A 16156-nucleotide genomic window follows, 5' to 3' on the forward strand; every position below is an offset into this window, starting at 1 on the left:
TTCAGCGTCTGCTGTACGGAGGGTCCAACCATCCACCCGAAGAGATGGCCCTTGCAGTGGAGTTGGCTACTGATGACAACCCACAAATGAGGAGATGGCTCATAGCGGGACTGGATGAGGTAAAATAGATCTTGAAACTTTATTCATATATATATATATTGGTAAAAAAAAATGATTATTGTGATGCGATGAGGATAAGGATGAAGATGAGGCTGGAAAAGAAGAATGCGTCTGCTGCTGGTGTTGCTGTTGTTGCTGCATGTGATGGTGATGGTGCTGCTGGTGCTGCTGCTGCTGCTTATGATGATGTTGACAGATAAAAAATATGACGGCTGAAGACGATGATGATAGTGATGAGGATGAAGAGAGGGGTGAGAAGAAGAAGAAGAAGAAGAAGAAGAAGAAGAAGAAGAAGAAGAAGAAGAAGAAGAAGAAGAAGAAGAAGAAGAAGAAGAAGAATTATTGCTTACTCGGGCATTAAAGATATTTCATACTTCAAAAAAGTCTGATGAATCGATTCGTTTACTCCTTTCAAATTTTGCCAATTCAAAGTTAATTGATTAAATTTACACAGGTTGGCGGGATGCGGCGGGATGCGGCTTTACCAGCATTGGAGTTCGCTTCCTCTGCTGCTGTGGACAACACCTTCAACAAAGTTATGTTTTAATTTGCTCGCGTTTTTAGAATTTGTTGAACGTCCGAAAATTAAGAAATACACATAAATAAATAGGCATTTTCTGTTGGTTTTTGAAATCTTACAGTGAACATGCTAAAAGGCACCAGCATTGTTCCCAAGATCCCTTTAACCGAACCCGTGTAATAGAAAATGTTTAATTAGTTTTCGTGTATTTGAATAAATATAGTATTGTAAATTGGATGGGGCTTTGTGTTTCTTAGATTGAATGCTATAAATTATATATTCATCACATGGAAAGGCTGAAGAAAACCTGAAGTTTTATTCTTTTGGATAATACTAGTTCATAAGCACTTTTAATCATATGTTTATTATTATTATTGTACTTGATATAATTATATAAACTTTATTTAGGAACATATGGTGCTGCTTCTATTCAAATGTTTCAGCGTCTGCTGTACGGAGGGTCCAACCATCCACCCGAAGAGATGGCCCTTGCAGTGGAGTTGGCTACTGATGACAACCCACAAATGGGAGATGGCTCATAGCGGGACTGGATGAGGTAAAATAGATCTTGAAACTTTATTCATATATATATTTATTGGTAAAAAAGAAAATGATTATTGTGATGCGATGATGATAAGGATGAAGATGAGGCTGGAAAAGAAGAATGCGTCTGCTGCTGGTGTTGCTGTTGTTGCTGCATGTGATGGTGATGGTGCTGCTGGTGCTGCTGGTGCTGCTTATGATGATGTTGACAGATAAAAAATATGACGGCTGAAGACGATGATGATAGTGATGAGGATGAAGAGAGGGGTGAGAGAAGAGAAGAAGAAGAAGAAGAAGAAGAAGAAGAAGAAGAAGAAGAAGAAGAAGAAGAAGAGAAGAAGAAGAATGATTATTGCTTACTCGGGCATTAAAGATATTTCATACTTCAAAAAAGTCTGATGAATCGATTCGTTTACTCCTTTCAATTTTTGCCAATTCAAAGTTAATTGATTAAATTTACACAGGTTGGCGGGATGCGGCGGGATGCGGCTTTACCAGCATTGGAGTTCGCTTCCTCTGCTGCTGTGGACAACACCTTCAACACAGTTATGTTTTAATTTGCTCGCGTTTTTAGAATTTGTTGAACGTCCGAAAATCTGTTTCAATCAATAAGTCATTTTTTTTAAGAAATACACATAAATAAATAGGCATTTTCTGTTGGTTTTTGAAATCTTACAGTGAACATGCTGAAAGGCACCAGCATTGTTCCCAAGATCCCTTTAACCGAACCCGTGTAATAGAAAATGTTTATTTAGTTTTCGTGTATTTGAATAAATATAGTATTGTAAATTGGATGGGGCTTTGTGTTTCTTAGATTGAATGCTATAAATTATATATTCATCACATGGAAAGGCTGAAGAAAACCTGAAGTTTTATTCTTTTGGATAATACTAGTTCATAAGCACTTTTAATCATATGTTTATTATTATTATTATTGTACTTGATATAATTATATATAAACTTTATTTAGGAACATATGGTGCTGCTTCTATTCAAATGTTTCAGCGTCTGCTGTACGGAGGGTCCAACCATCCACCCGAAGAGATGGCCCTTGCAGTGGAGTTGGCTACTGATGACAACCCACAAATGAGGAGATGGCTCATAGCGGGACTGGATGAGGTAAAATAGATCTTGAAACTTTATTCATATATATATATATATTGGTAAAAAAGAAAATGATTATTGTGATGCGATGAGGATAAGGATGAAGATGGGGCTGGAAAAGAAGAATGCGTCTGCTGCTGGTGTTGCTGTTGTTGCTGCATGTGATGGTGATGGTGCTGCTGGTGCTGCTGGTGCTGCTGCTGCTGCTTATGATGATGTTGACAGATAAAAAATATGACGGCTGAAGACGATGATGATAGTGATGAGGATGAAGAGAGGGGTGAGAAGAAGAAGAAGAAGAAGAAGAAGAAGAAGAAGAAGAAGAAGAAGAAGAAGAAGAAGAAGAAGAAGAAGAAGGTGATGATGAAGGTGATGATGAAGAAGAATGATTATTGCTTACTCGGGCATTAAAGATATTTCATACTTCAAAAAAGTCTGATGAATCGATTCGTTTACTCCTTTCAAATTTTGCCAATTCAAAGTTAATTGATTAAATTTACACAGGTTGGCGGGATGCGGCGGGATGCGGCTTTACCAGCATTGGAGTTCGCTTTCTCTGCTGCTTTGGCCAACACCTTCAACAAAGTTATGTTTTAATTTGCTCGCGTTTTTAGAATTTGTTGAACGTCCGAAAATCTGTTTCAATCAATAAGTCATTTTTTTTAAGAAATACACATAAATAAATAGGCATTTTCTGTTGGTTTTTGAAATCTTACAGTGAACATGCTAAAAGGCACCAGCATTGTTCCCAAGATCCCTTTAACCGAACCCGTGTAATAGAAAATGTTTATTTAGTTTTCGTGTATTTGAATAAATATAGTATTGTAAATTGGATGGGGCTTTGTGTTTCTTAGATTGAATGCTATACATATATTCATCACATGGAAAGGCTGAAGAAAACCTGAAGTTTTATTCTTTTGGATAATACTAGTTCATAAGCACTTTTAATCATATGTTTATTATTATTATTGTACTTGATATATTTATTTATAAACTTTATTTAGGAACATATGGTGCTGCTTCTATTCAAATGTTTCAGCGTCTGCTGTACGGAGGGTCCAACCATCCACCCGAAGAGATGGCCCTTGCAGTGGAGTTGGCTACTGATGACAACCCACAAATGAGGAGATGGCTCATAGCGGGACTGGATGAGGTAAAATAGATCTTGAAACTTTATTCATATATATATATTGGTAAAAAAGAAAATGATTATTGTGATGCGATGAGGATAAGGATGAAGATGAGGCTGGAAAAGAAGAATGCGTCTGCTGCTGGTGTTGCTGTTGTTGCTGCATGTGATGATGATGATGGTGCTGCTGCTGCTGCTGCTGCTGCTGCTTATGATGATGGTGACAGATAAAAATATGACAGCTGAAGACAATGATGATAGTGATGAGGATGAAGAGAGGGTGAGAGAAGAAGAAGAAGAAGAAGAAGAAGAAGAAGAAGAAGAAGAAGAAGAAGAAGAAGAAGAAGAAGAAGAAGATGATGATGATGATGATGGCTTTGCTACTGGTGCTTCTGTTGCTGGTACTGTGTGCTGCTGTTGATGATGATTGTTGTATTGGTGATGATGATGAAGATGATGATAGTGGTGAGAAGATGATGATGATGATGATGATGATGATGATGATGATGATGATGATGACAGATGAAGATAATGACAGAAGAAGTAAAAGAAGAAATGATTTCTTAATTATTAGAATGTGTTTTAAACATAAAAATGTGGTGGTGGTGATGGTGGTGGTGGTGGTGGTGGTGGTGGTGGTGATGATGATGATGATGATGATGATGATGATGATGAGATGATGATGATGACAGATGAAGATAATGACAGAAGAAGTTAAAGAAGAAATGATTTCTTAATTATTAAAATGTGTTTTTATACATTATACATACTTTTCATTGTTTCTTTCAGAGAAGAAAATGGATGCCTTTCGGGGAAGCTCGATGGAAAAGTGAATTTCCAATACAATGATTGAGACAACACTTTTACATTGATGTTTGATGTGACAAGCTGTTCTTGATGTAGCATTCCAATGTTAATGGGACATTCTCAAGTTTATGTGATTACCTTATATTAACTTGACTTTTCAATGTTGATATCACATGATTATGTTGATGTGGCAACATTTTGTTGTTGAGACCTTCTAAAGTAATGAGACAGTATAATTGTTAGCTGACAACCTTATTTTGATAACACATTCTTATTTTTAGGTGACAACCTTATATTGATTTGACATTTTTATCTGTCATTCTTAAGTTAATGTAACAATTTTTTTATCATTCGATGCCCCCATGCCATTTGATGTGGCATTTTCTATTTTAAATGGAAAATACATTTTTCCATTTCTGATTAATAAAACATTTTTTCATTAATTTTTTTAAAATGAATTTCTTCCATTGTTAGTTTTGCATTCTTAAGTTGAAACGACATTCTTCGATTGACAACTGATGTAACATTTTCCGTTGTGATTTTGATGTGACATTTTTTCCTTTCTTAAAAATGTTAATGCAGAGAGTGTTATATTATAAATTATGATTTCAAATCGATCGTTTATGAATTTATCGATTATTTTAATACTATGAACTAAAGTGTATATGTATACTAAATATAATTTTGATTCATGTTTAAAAGTGTTCAAAATGATGTATTACTATAATATAGACCACACCATTTTCCAAATTCTTTACTACATGTATTTCTGAAAAATTAGATTTTATTATCTCGAATGATTTTTCTCTTAAAAAAAGTTACATGTTAATGATATCAAATTGTTTTCATTTTTCAAAAAATTCGTTTTCAGCCACAGCGGAATATGCTTTGTTTTTGTTATTAGCTCGACTATTCGAAGAATTTGTGGGCTATACTACTCGCCCCAGCGTCGGCGTCGGTGTCGGCATCGGCGTCCGGTTAAAGTTTTAGGGCAAGTTGGGATTTTCACTTATAAGTCCAAAACCCTACATTCAATTGACTTAATACTTCACACAGTTGTTCAAGGCCATCACATGATGAGGTTAGATAACTCCAAATTATTCTTTACACAGATTATGGCCCCTGATTGACTATGGAACTTAGGTTAAAGTTTTAGGGCAGGTTGGGATATTTATCAATTACTTCTATACCCTTCATTCAATTGACTTAATACTTCACACAATTGTTCAGGACCATCACCCAATGAGGTTACATAACTCCATATCCTTAATACAAGTTATGGCCCTGATTGATTTAGGTTAAAGTTTTAGGCAAGTAAAAGTTAAGGGCAAGTTGGGATTTTAATAAAAAAAACTTCTATACCGTTCATTAAATGCACTTAATAAAATTCAAAATTATTTACGACCATCTTACAACAAGAAACATAACTCCGTTTTAAGCCTAAATTCAAATTATGGCCCTTGATTTTTTTTTATTTCCTTTGAAAGACATATTTGTATAATCTTAACCACATTTTCATAATGGGAAATCAAGTTATTTGAGTGCCTTGCGTCACTGTTTGGGCGGGCTGGTGGGAGGGCAGCATCAAAGTCACCTTATGTATCGAATAATTTTAGTTAGGTTTGACATAAAGAGACCAAACTTGGTATTTTTATACGTTATTGTATTCTAAGTCAAAGCGGCGTAGTCGAGCGCGCTGTCTTACGACGGCTCTTGTTAACTTTCTAAGATGCTTAAAGAAGTTAATACAACAAATACATACTTGTATTTGGAACATGCTTGCCTTGCTTGCCTTTGACACAATTACATGTCTGGTGAAAGCATTTTGTCTTGTTCCCTTTATTGTGATATTTCGTTGACCAAAATCCTTACAGTTTGATACAGTTTGTTGTTGTTTTCGTAGTATTTACGTGTTTGACTTTCGGTCCGTCTGTCCGTCCATACACACTTTTTATCGTGTTAAGTTAATACCATCCGACCAAGATAATCAAATTCATACTTTCTTAACTTCTATTTAGTAACAACACGCTCTACAGTAGCAACACGCATTTCTGACAAGTAATACCAATACAGTTGTCAAGGGAGGTCATGCCATACTAATTAAAATTAGAATGCCTGCTACAGCAGTTGCCAAAACCTTACAACTTGCATTCAAACCTTACAGTTTGTTGTAAAACTTTTGTTGTGTTTTTCAAAAGTCAAAAAAGGGATAAATGAAATCATTTTGTTAGCTTGAAGTATCATTTATATCATGGAGTATCGATTTTGATAAATATAATAAAAACGTTAAAATGTAATGTTTTGCTGTGTTTATTTCCTGGCCGGAGGAGGAGGTATGTTATGAGATTTATTAACCACACCCTCGGAGAAAGAAATTTAAAGAAGGTCGAAAATACATAAAAATTAAAGAAATTGTTGTTTTAAATGTGGTAATATATTTTATTTCACTTTGGTCACAACAAAATAACACTCGTGAAACTAAATACGATCTTACACTGAGATCAGCAAATATCCTCTATATCATCACTGGGTTCACCTCATCACCGAAACGTATCGGGAGAAGTGTTTTCTTTTATTCCTATATTTCGGTGGTATTGAGATATATTTCAAACAAATAGCGATGATATTGAATATGATATTAAAAGTTGCATGTAACGATTTTGTGTTACAAAGCATTCACGACTCAAAACTGCAAATCAAAATATCGTGGATAAAGAGCTATTTGAAGAGCATCAACACCTCGCTTGTTTCAATGTCAAATATCTATGAAATCTGTTTGTTGAATCGCACTTTTGGAACAGTCTCAAGCTCTTGCAAAGCACTTAATGTACCATCTAGCAAAATCTAAATTTGTCCCTTCCCATTTAAATACATTTTGCAGTTGACAATAAAAATAATTGAACACGGTATATATTTTTTTCTTATGAAATGACATTGTATCATACATCTAAAGGATGCAGACATGCGGTTTACAATTAAAGGCTAATATCCAAGGAATTAAAACAAAGGGAATTGCAACATAATCATCAATAAGCTGTTTTTCACCTTATTTTAAGTCCTAATAGTATATTTATTCAGATATCCGGCCGGTTCGCTGTCAACACCTCAAGGAAGTCAAGAGTCTGCCGAAACGCTTGTAAATCAATGAAAATTGATCAAACTTCAAATACTGGAATTTCATATGATAAATTGGCCACTATTTAAATGGAACGCAGTAACACCATGGTGATAGCAGACGTGCATGCAGAGCCATGATAACGAACAGTCTCATGTCCAAGTCTAGACACGGCCATTAATTTAATTTCGAAGGATCATTTTCATTCCATTCGATTTACGAAAAAAATGTAAATAATTGTACAAATTTGAATAGTTATAAAATTCAGGAAATTTCATCATGAAAACTCTTCAAGAATTAAAATTTGCAGTTCTACCATCGAGTTAACTCCGACTTAAGAAAGTTCGTAACCATTGCCCCACAGTCTCCGTTTCAGACTCAAGAAACGAAAGTGTTTTCTTTAATTGTGCAATAAGAAAAATGTGGTTCAAATTGCCGGTCACATTTCAATTATTAGGTTGAATTACCGTTAACACACAACAACAAAATCGTTTCATATATTGTTAAAATGTCCAAGTCTAATACTTAAAATATATTTAATTACAATGAATCATCTAATTCCATCAAATTAATGCGAAGAATTGTACGATTTCAAACAGTAAAGAAAATAGTAATACAATTCAGCAAGTTTCATTATCACTGGAAGAAACGATTCACTGTATTGAAGGCTTGCAGTTTTAACATGGACAATGCCGCCCTTCGGGGGGATATAACATTGACAAAAGTGTGTGGTATTTGGTTGAAATCGAACGTAAACTTTTCTGCTTTTCTGTAAGGAAAGTTTCTATATACCCTCTTTCGGATAATAAAAAAGAATAATTAAATATTCACCTAAATGTTTAAAGCTATGTTTTGAATTCCCAGCTGAATGTTTTCGATAAAATTAGGGTAACCGCTGGCTTTCAACAAAGCTGGAAAATGGACTTCTTTGAGCCGACTTTAGATGCTTATGAAGAGAATAAGCTGGAAATAAGTTTATATTTCTGGCGCAGTCCATCTTAACGCGTCTTATCCCGATGACGAAAGTATTCTAAACTTGTTTTCGCCCTGTTTTTCCGCTTATAAATATATATCTATTTACTGGTAACTTTCCAGTTTAATGGACCACCCTTTCTATTGTAATGCCATAACTTAATACATTTATGTAAAGACTTTTCTTAAACTTTTGGCGTTAGATAGTGAGGTATATCTATGAACTTAAATGTATCGTAATAGTGTGAAATCTTTGCGACGTCGTTTAAAAAATGTATGTTTGTGATCTGCCTAAAGCTTTTGACATAAATTGAGGTTGTTCGTAAAAATATGCCAAGACGACATGTTCATGGTATAAGTTACCACATTTAAAAAAATAAATAATCTAATATATATCGCAATGAGTTTTCCTATTTTTTCTTACATTGTCAAGGGCGTGCATTTCTTATGTGACACGTAATGTTGCTAACTTAAAGTGACACTCTTATTCAAAATCAATACATACACATGTGTAACAGTCCTAAATTGATAAACTTTTAACTACTTACTAAATAATTTACGGAAAATATTAATTACTGATAAAAGGATTGTAACCGTAGATGAAATCCCCAAAATATTAAATGATTGGTAAATGCTTAAATATTTACAGTGATCTTCTATCGTCTCATAAGATAGAAATATCGTGTTTTCTGCATATTTCTGTCAAATTATTCTCGGAATCCTTCATAAGAACCATTGTTTTCGACATTTATTCATCCTTTCTGGTATATCAAAACTATTATATAAATTGTGTTAAATCTTATTTGTGAGTAATAGTGCATCGTTAACTGCATACGTGGTATAAACTGTATTTTGTCTGATGGGATGGAAGTATCTATGAAGTATTTCACTGTTTTGAAATGTAAACACGCTCTTAATTCCAATTATGACGTCAGCGTCCAAAGGGCTCGGACACAAATTCAACGGCGTCCTCTCCAAAATGACTTGACGTTCGCATGGAAGTTTGCCCGCTTTTTTGAAAAACAATCGGCATATCATACAATGAAACTGTTTGTTTCAGTGTAAGATCAAAATTTAGTTCACCTCGTGAACACTGAAAGTAAATATTTTCCCGTGGTTACGCCACTCGTAAAATACAGCCTTTTGTGTTCTATAGGAGACATACAATTACAACGATACTACATTGATATGAACAATTATGCTGTACATATTATTATTATATTATTATTATATTATTATTATATGTTCACTTATGGCTTTGTGAATAGATCAACATATATACACAAGGGTCTCGCAACTATAGTTTATGTTGTGTAATAATGCCTGTTGAAATACAACATAACAGAAAAATCACAAAAAGCATCGAGTATTGATCGAGAAAAAAATGTCAAAGGATTCACAAAAAATAATCTCGTGTGTAATCTCGGAACTACTTTCGCGTTGCTTAAAGTAGATTACCAAAATAAACTGGTAAAACCTGTCAACTTTTAAATACATACAATGATCCAACTTTACTCACGCTCCAGAAGCATTTCAATATTCAGCCATTTCAGGAACATGGTTCTCACGTTCTTCAAAGAACCACCAGGATAAGTACGAAGCAGAGAAAACTTTCTATTTATCTAGACCCTAAAGACAGCTACTTCAGTGCATTAGTTGTTTGCCATTTCGAACTCGAAGTACATCTTATTTGCAATTGCTTATAATTTATTTCCCATTGGTCAAATTTATAAATACATTGGCTATGCATATTGTTTGTACAAGAATATGTAATGTCTTTGTGAGACAATGAGATTATCATTTACTTTAAGCGTGTTAATTATATATGCGCCAAAAAACAAATACATGAAAATCGTCCACCTTGTAACAACCAGAGGGGTTTTATGCGCCTTGTGAAAATATGAATTATGGTCATTTCGTAACCTTACCATTTCGTAACCGCTCATTCTTGGTTATTTTGTAACCATTGTGTTAGTCATTTCGTAACCGTTGAAAAATTGATACTGTTAAGAAATGACCAGATCCCGAAAAGATGAGTGTTTTTTCGTCCACTGATGCAAATATTAGCGGGAGTTTTTTGTCCGGGGAATGTTTTGTCTTACACTCCTATATTTGCATCGCTATTGTGCGTACTTCGGACAAAGATCTGCTCTATTTTCTGTTCCATGAATGAACTCTAGTTATATTTAAATCAATTATTAAACGAAACAGTTTTGTATAAGAATATATCTGCAGATTGCATAAAGTTAAAGCATTATCAATTTACCGTTCTTAAACAAACTTTTGCCAATGTCTTTTACAAAAAACGAAGCTGTTCTGCTATGTATTGGACGAACTAAATGCTTACAAAAATACCAGGAAAATAAAGTATATTCTTATGTACCTACATGTATATTCGTAGTTTCCAGTCTTTAAATTGAATGCATGGTTTTAAATCAGTCAAAGATATACTAGTCATATGTTTCATGGTTTAGTTACGGTATAATTATATAGCATATTTTAACATTATGACTGTACACATAATACCCTTTTTAGCTAAACAACACTAACAGATTAACTAGTTATATTTTGCGAATTCCACTAAATAAGTAACATGATAGCTGGTTAACTAGATAAGATTCGTGTTACCACTTATATTATCATGATACATTTGATTACATAATAACCCCGATAACGAAGCTGAAAAATGGCAACTTTTCACATAGTTTACCGAATTGGACGAAATAAAAAGTTATGAGTTTATCAAAGAGGCTAGTTTAACAATACCTAACGTCATTTGTACTAAAACCACTAAGTTAAAATCACCTGAACCCCCTACGGCACTTATCTTTAATGAACTTTTGGCTTCTAGCAGAAGGGTTAATATTAAGTTATGATTTGCAAATTCCACTTAATAAGCAACACAATAACTGGTTAACGTAATAAGATTTGTGTATCCACTTATCTTTAAATATATTTATGCTACTTAATCACTCTCGTTGGCATGATTTTACGCGAGAGTGTGGTCTTGTGTTGTGGGGGAAACCACAGAACCCAGAGAAAACCGGCTTGGTGACCACAAACCAAACTCACATGCGCCCAAGCCGGGAATCGAACCCGGGTCGCCTAGGTGAGAAGCGAGTGCGCTAACCTGACAACACTGCGCTAACCGGACAACCCACAGTGAGTAAAAAGGACATTTATTCAATGTCAAAATTAAAAATAAATACGAGTTTGACATCCTCGTAACATAATATTCACGACTAGCATATTGGGCGTCCAAACAACCGCCAACGCCCATTATATTTATAGAACTGGTTATCTACTTATGATTTGCGAATTACACTTATAGTAAGTGGTTACACGAACCTTATCTAGTTAATCAGTCAGTATATGGTAAGCGGGTATAAACTTTAAGCATCGCAGTTGCCTCCCGCCCCCTCTCTTCACACATTTTTTTTGACAACATATATCGGAGATTGAATAGCTTACATCATTACTGAAACATACGTGGATATCACTGCGTATGAAAATTAACGGGACGCCATACTTGTTTCAAAGTAATCATCTGGTTTAAAAAGTATGTTGCGTTTATTGCCTTTAACTATGTTGAAATGGCCGTATATTACGTATATTTTCGTATGTTTAAACAACTACACAAACATTAATACACGTGCATTTAAAAGTGTAAAGAATTGCCGTACGTTTAAAATTGATGATTATTTACAATAAAGCAAACAATGTTAAGACATAAAGTAATATATTGAAGTTGATTGAAATGTTTACCCAATCCTCCTCCTGAGCCCATATAAACAACTGTTTCTGAGTCTTTAGATGATATTTTGTTAAAGCAGGGGCTGGTCAAGGATTCGACGTAAAAGGGGGCAGAGCTAAGTTGCGTACCCTTTGGACTTGCGCCCGTGGACCGGAAACAAAATTCATTTGGTTGAAAATGTTGGCAGGGGTGTTTGGGGGTTTTCCCACAAGACAATTTTAACAATATCTAATCCAAAAAGGTGCATTATGGGCTTATTTAATTACTTTCTTCTCCATTATTGAAATAAAAAATAGACTTGGACGATTTTAGGGGGGTGCGCTTGGTCCACCCCCTGAATCCACTAGTGTAAAGGTACTCTACGCTGACATAACAATAGTCTAAAAGTCTTAATAAATGGCATACATGCCATACTGCCCGGTGGGGGGAATCCCCTGGAATTTCGATCATACCCCTGCTCTCTCTGTGGGAGATAAAAATCCCTAGGAATTATAAAAAAATGTTTTTTTTGGGAGAGAGATTTACCATCAGGCAATAATGACAAAGTGAAACCACAGTATGTGGGTGAAAAATAATGTATAGAAACAACTCCACAATGGTGAGATGACTGTTTAAGAAAGGTTTGATAAATGCCAAAAATAAACTTTTACAACAAGTGTTCAATAATTTGTAGTTATGTTCGAAGGCAAAGAAACGTTATTTTTTAGAGAAGGAAGAAATTAATAATTAATTAAGTTATTCCATTCTCTTATTGTCTGAAAGTTATCATAGCTGAAAGTATTACGCAAAAGTTTTTAAAAGATTTTGGAGGAAGGTAAATTTAATTTAATTGTCTCGCAAACATATTTTTCCAATGACATATTTTGTTCTGCAAGTTAGATAGATATAAAGATTATTTTATTCCTCCAAAATTGAAGAGAAGAACTTATATACAATTATAAACAACATTATAGGCAGTAAATACACATTGATGAATACATATAATATCATTCAGCATGTTTAACAAACCGAGAATAGAAAACTACCAGTATATTATCATATAATTAACACAGTGACGACGCAAATAACATTCTAAGCTCTGCGAGAGTTTCAAACAGAACAAAGATGTTAAACTAGACTATAGTAAACAGATTTACATAATTTACAGACAACAACAACAACAACAACAAACAAGTCCATTAAGTTATGCGCAACATTGTAAGTACAGCGATCGTAATGGGATAATATACCGATAGCAAACACGTGAGCACATTGGACAGAACAAGTCATTGTCATAATCGCCTTATAAGTCTCGAGACCACAATGGTTGTATATTGTATTCCAAAGAAATTGACGATATTTTTTTTTTCGTGACAAAAAAGAAGAAGATGAACACACATATTATCAGTCAACAATTGACAGGATTTACATATCTGAACATATTGGCGTGAAATACATTGATACATACAATACATCTACATTGACTCCGGCCTACTTCCAGCAGACCAGAAAATTGCCTTTGTACCTTTCTTTAAACGCCTTTCTTTTAAAAAAGCGAACGTCACTCTAATGAAAACTACATTTTTATCCCAACTACTTTTTGTCATTATATTATGGAACACCTTGAAAACCCCACAATGTACTTGAATCACGGCTCCAGAAGCGAATACTCATCCGAATATCGGACACCATCATATAAGATTTCAGCAAGGCATTTGATACCCTACCCTACAAGAAACTTTTTCATGAACTTCAATCAAGAGAAATCTTCTTGCCTGGATCTCTCACTTCCTCAGTGTGTGTATACCACGTGATAAATTACGTTATATATGCTACGTCAGAAGGCAACATTTTGCTTAAAATTAAGACTAAGATAACTTTTATTTTACTTCACCATTTTAAATGAAACAAAGGGCAGTCTATGCCGCTTAAAGAGCCACGCCTTCGTATAATTACCGGAGTTTGATAAGGTGAATAGTTTCATCAAACCTGTTTCCAAAATAATGTTTTGACAGTGCTCTGTCAGACGGCCGTATTGTGAAAAGGTTTGTCGAAGTGTTTTAAGAAACTACAATCTCAATCAAACTCTGGTAAAAGACCGAAGGTGGGGCTCCGTAAGTGGCGTAGACTGCGCTATGTTTCATTTAAAATGGTGAAGAAATAGGAAAGTTATCTTTGTTTAAAGTCTTCATTCGATGCAAAATATTGCCTTCCGACGTAGCATTTATGACGCAATTTATCACGTGGTATACACACACATGCATAGAAAAGTGGGTGTTGTAGTGAAAGGTGAACAATCTACACCAATCCATGTGGAACCGGGAGTAGTTCAAGGCACCGTCTATGGATCCCTGCTCTTTTTCTGTCGACTCAACGATCGCCAGACAGCGTAGAATCCTTCCGTCTTCCAGCCCTCCGAGGCGTATTGACATATTACCTGACATGATTGGTCGCAAATATTTTACGAATAAAGTTAATACTGCAGTATTCCCCTCCCCCCACCCCTCCAAATTGTCCAAGTATATAATGTACTTTGAAAAGTGTAATTAACATCACATTTGCATTCTAAGAAAAATGCGAACGGTCCCAGCTCTCGAAAGGGACCGGAAAGGTCGAACTAGGCGCTCTATAATTCCTGCGCATTGTTACCGAATGGGCGGCCCCGGTGACGCACAGGGACGACCCTGTGCCTAAAGAAAAATCTAATAAAATACACCCAAATGCAGAAATTCATAAAACAAAAATCAGGGGAATATCTATAAACCCCTTGCTAAAACTTTAAACCAAATAAATTTTGGTTCGGGGGGGGGGGGGGCATGTCAAAAGTTTACGCCCCTATGTCTCGCCCCCTCTAACGTCAACTCTTGACACGCCTCTGGCCCCGATTTCAAAATGTATCACAATGGAACGCTGTAAAACGTTCACTTGTCTACGATACAACCTTTGAAGGTTGTTATGTTGTCTTCGGTGTATACCAAAGTATATACCATGGGGTGAGGAGACATCCTAAATTCACCTGTTTCTGTATCGGATACCGGTCATAAATTGGAAAGCTAGGTTAAAAGATAGGATACGAGATAAAATGCACGAACTACGAATCAATAGTACGCATTCCGTTATCAAAAGTTCATGCATAGTTATATATACGTAATATAAAGTAGAACGACAAATCAGTTTTAGCATACCATCCGAACTGTCGGTATGGCTTCGGTTAAAATTAACCCAGACTTGGCAAAAGAGAGGAAATCAGCTTCTTTTGATTGCGAGGCTCTTACAGAAGTTGTTTATGGAGGAAAAGAAAATGTCAGACGAAAAAGATATCTACGTAAGTTAATTTTGTAGCATTTTATTGCATAAAATGTATTGCATTTCATCGCCGGAGTTTAAAATCTGGGACTACCTAAAATGGTCTAGTTACCTGAAAGCTTGTCGGTTTATCATTCTTTTCGATCTATACGTTTACCTTCTTCTTAAAGTTTATATTAAAGCTGCACTCTCACAAATTGAACGTTTTGACAACTTCTTTTTATTTTTTGTCTTGGAACGAGCCAACATTTGCGAAAATCCATGGAAACCAGTTATATAAGACTTCTAGCAAAAATTTAGATCGCAGTTTTTTTATTTAAATTCAAAAAATCATGTTGTATGCATTTTTCTTAACGGTTTAAGCCATAAAACATTAATTTTTGAACGGAAATATGCAAATCTGCGATCTGATCTTTTGTCAGCAGTCTTATATTACTGGTTTGCAGATAGTAACGCAAAAATTTGCTCATTCCAAGATTTTTTTTTAAAAAAGGTGTGAAAACGGTTAATCTGTGAGAGTGCAGCTTTAAAAAGGTACCTTATTGATTCAACTATGATTGGTAATTCAACCCAGGATGCATAAACACATTAAGTAGCTATATTTTTTGCAGTGATTGAAACGCAGGTATTCTTCGCAAAGGTACTTAATGTTGAAGTTATTTAATCATAAAAAGAAAACAGTCTACAATTTTACGTGTTAAATATTTATTTATATCAGCGTTTAAATTTATCATTTAAGGTTAAAATTTAGTGCTCATTTGCCAGCCAACCGCTAGTCTCCCCTCTGGTCATAGTTGGTTTCAGGTG

At 34.9% G+C, this 16156-nt stretch overlaps 1 pseudogene; it reads left to right on the top strand.

The window, feature by feature from the left end:
- LOC128204446 (peroxisomal acyl-coenzyme A oxidase 1-like) overlaps positions 1–16156 on the top strand; it is a 35883-nt pseudogene that overhangs the window by 344 nt on the left and 19383 nt on the right.

The sequence above is a fragment of the Mya arenaria genome, chromosome 10 (assembly GCF_026914265.1).
Source record: "Mya arenaria isolate MELC-2E11 chromosome 10, ASM2691426v1".
NCBI classification, from domain to species: Eukaryota; Metazoa; Mollusca; class Bivalvia; order Myida; family Myidae; genus Mya; species Mya arenaria.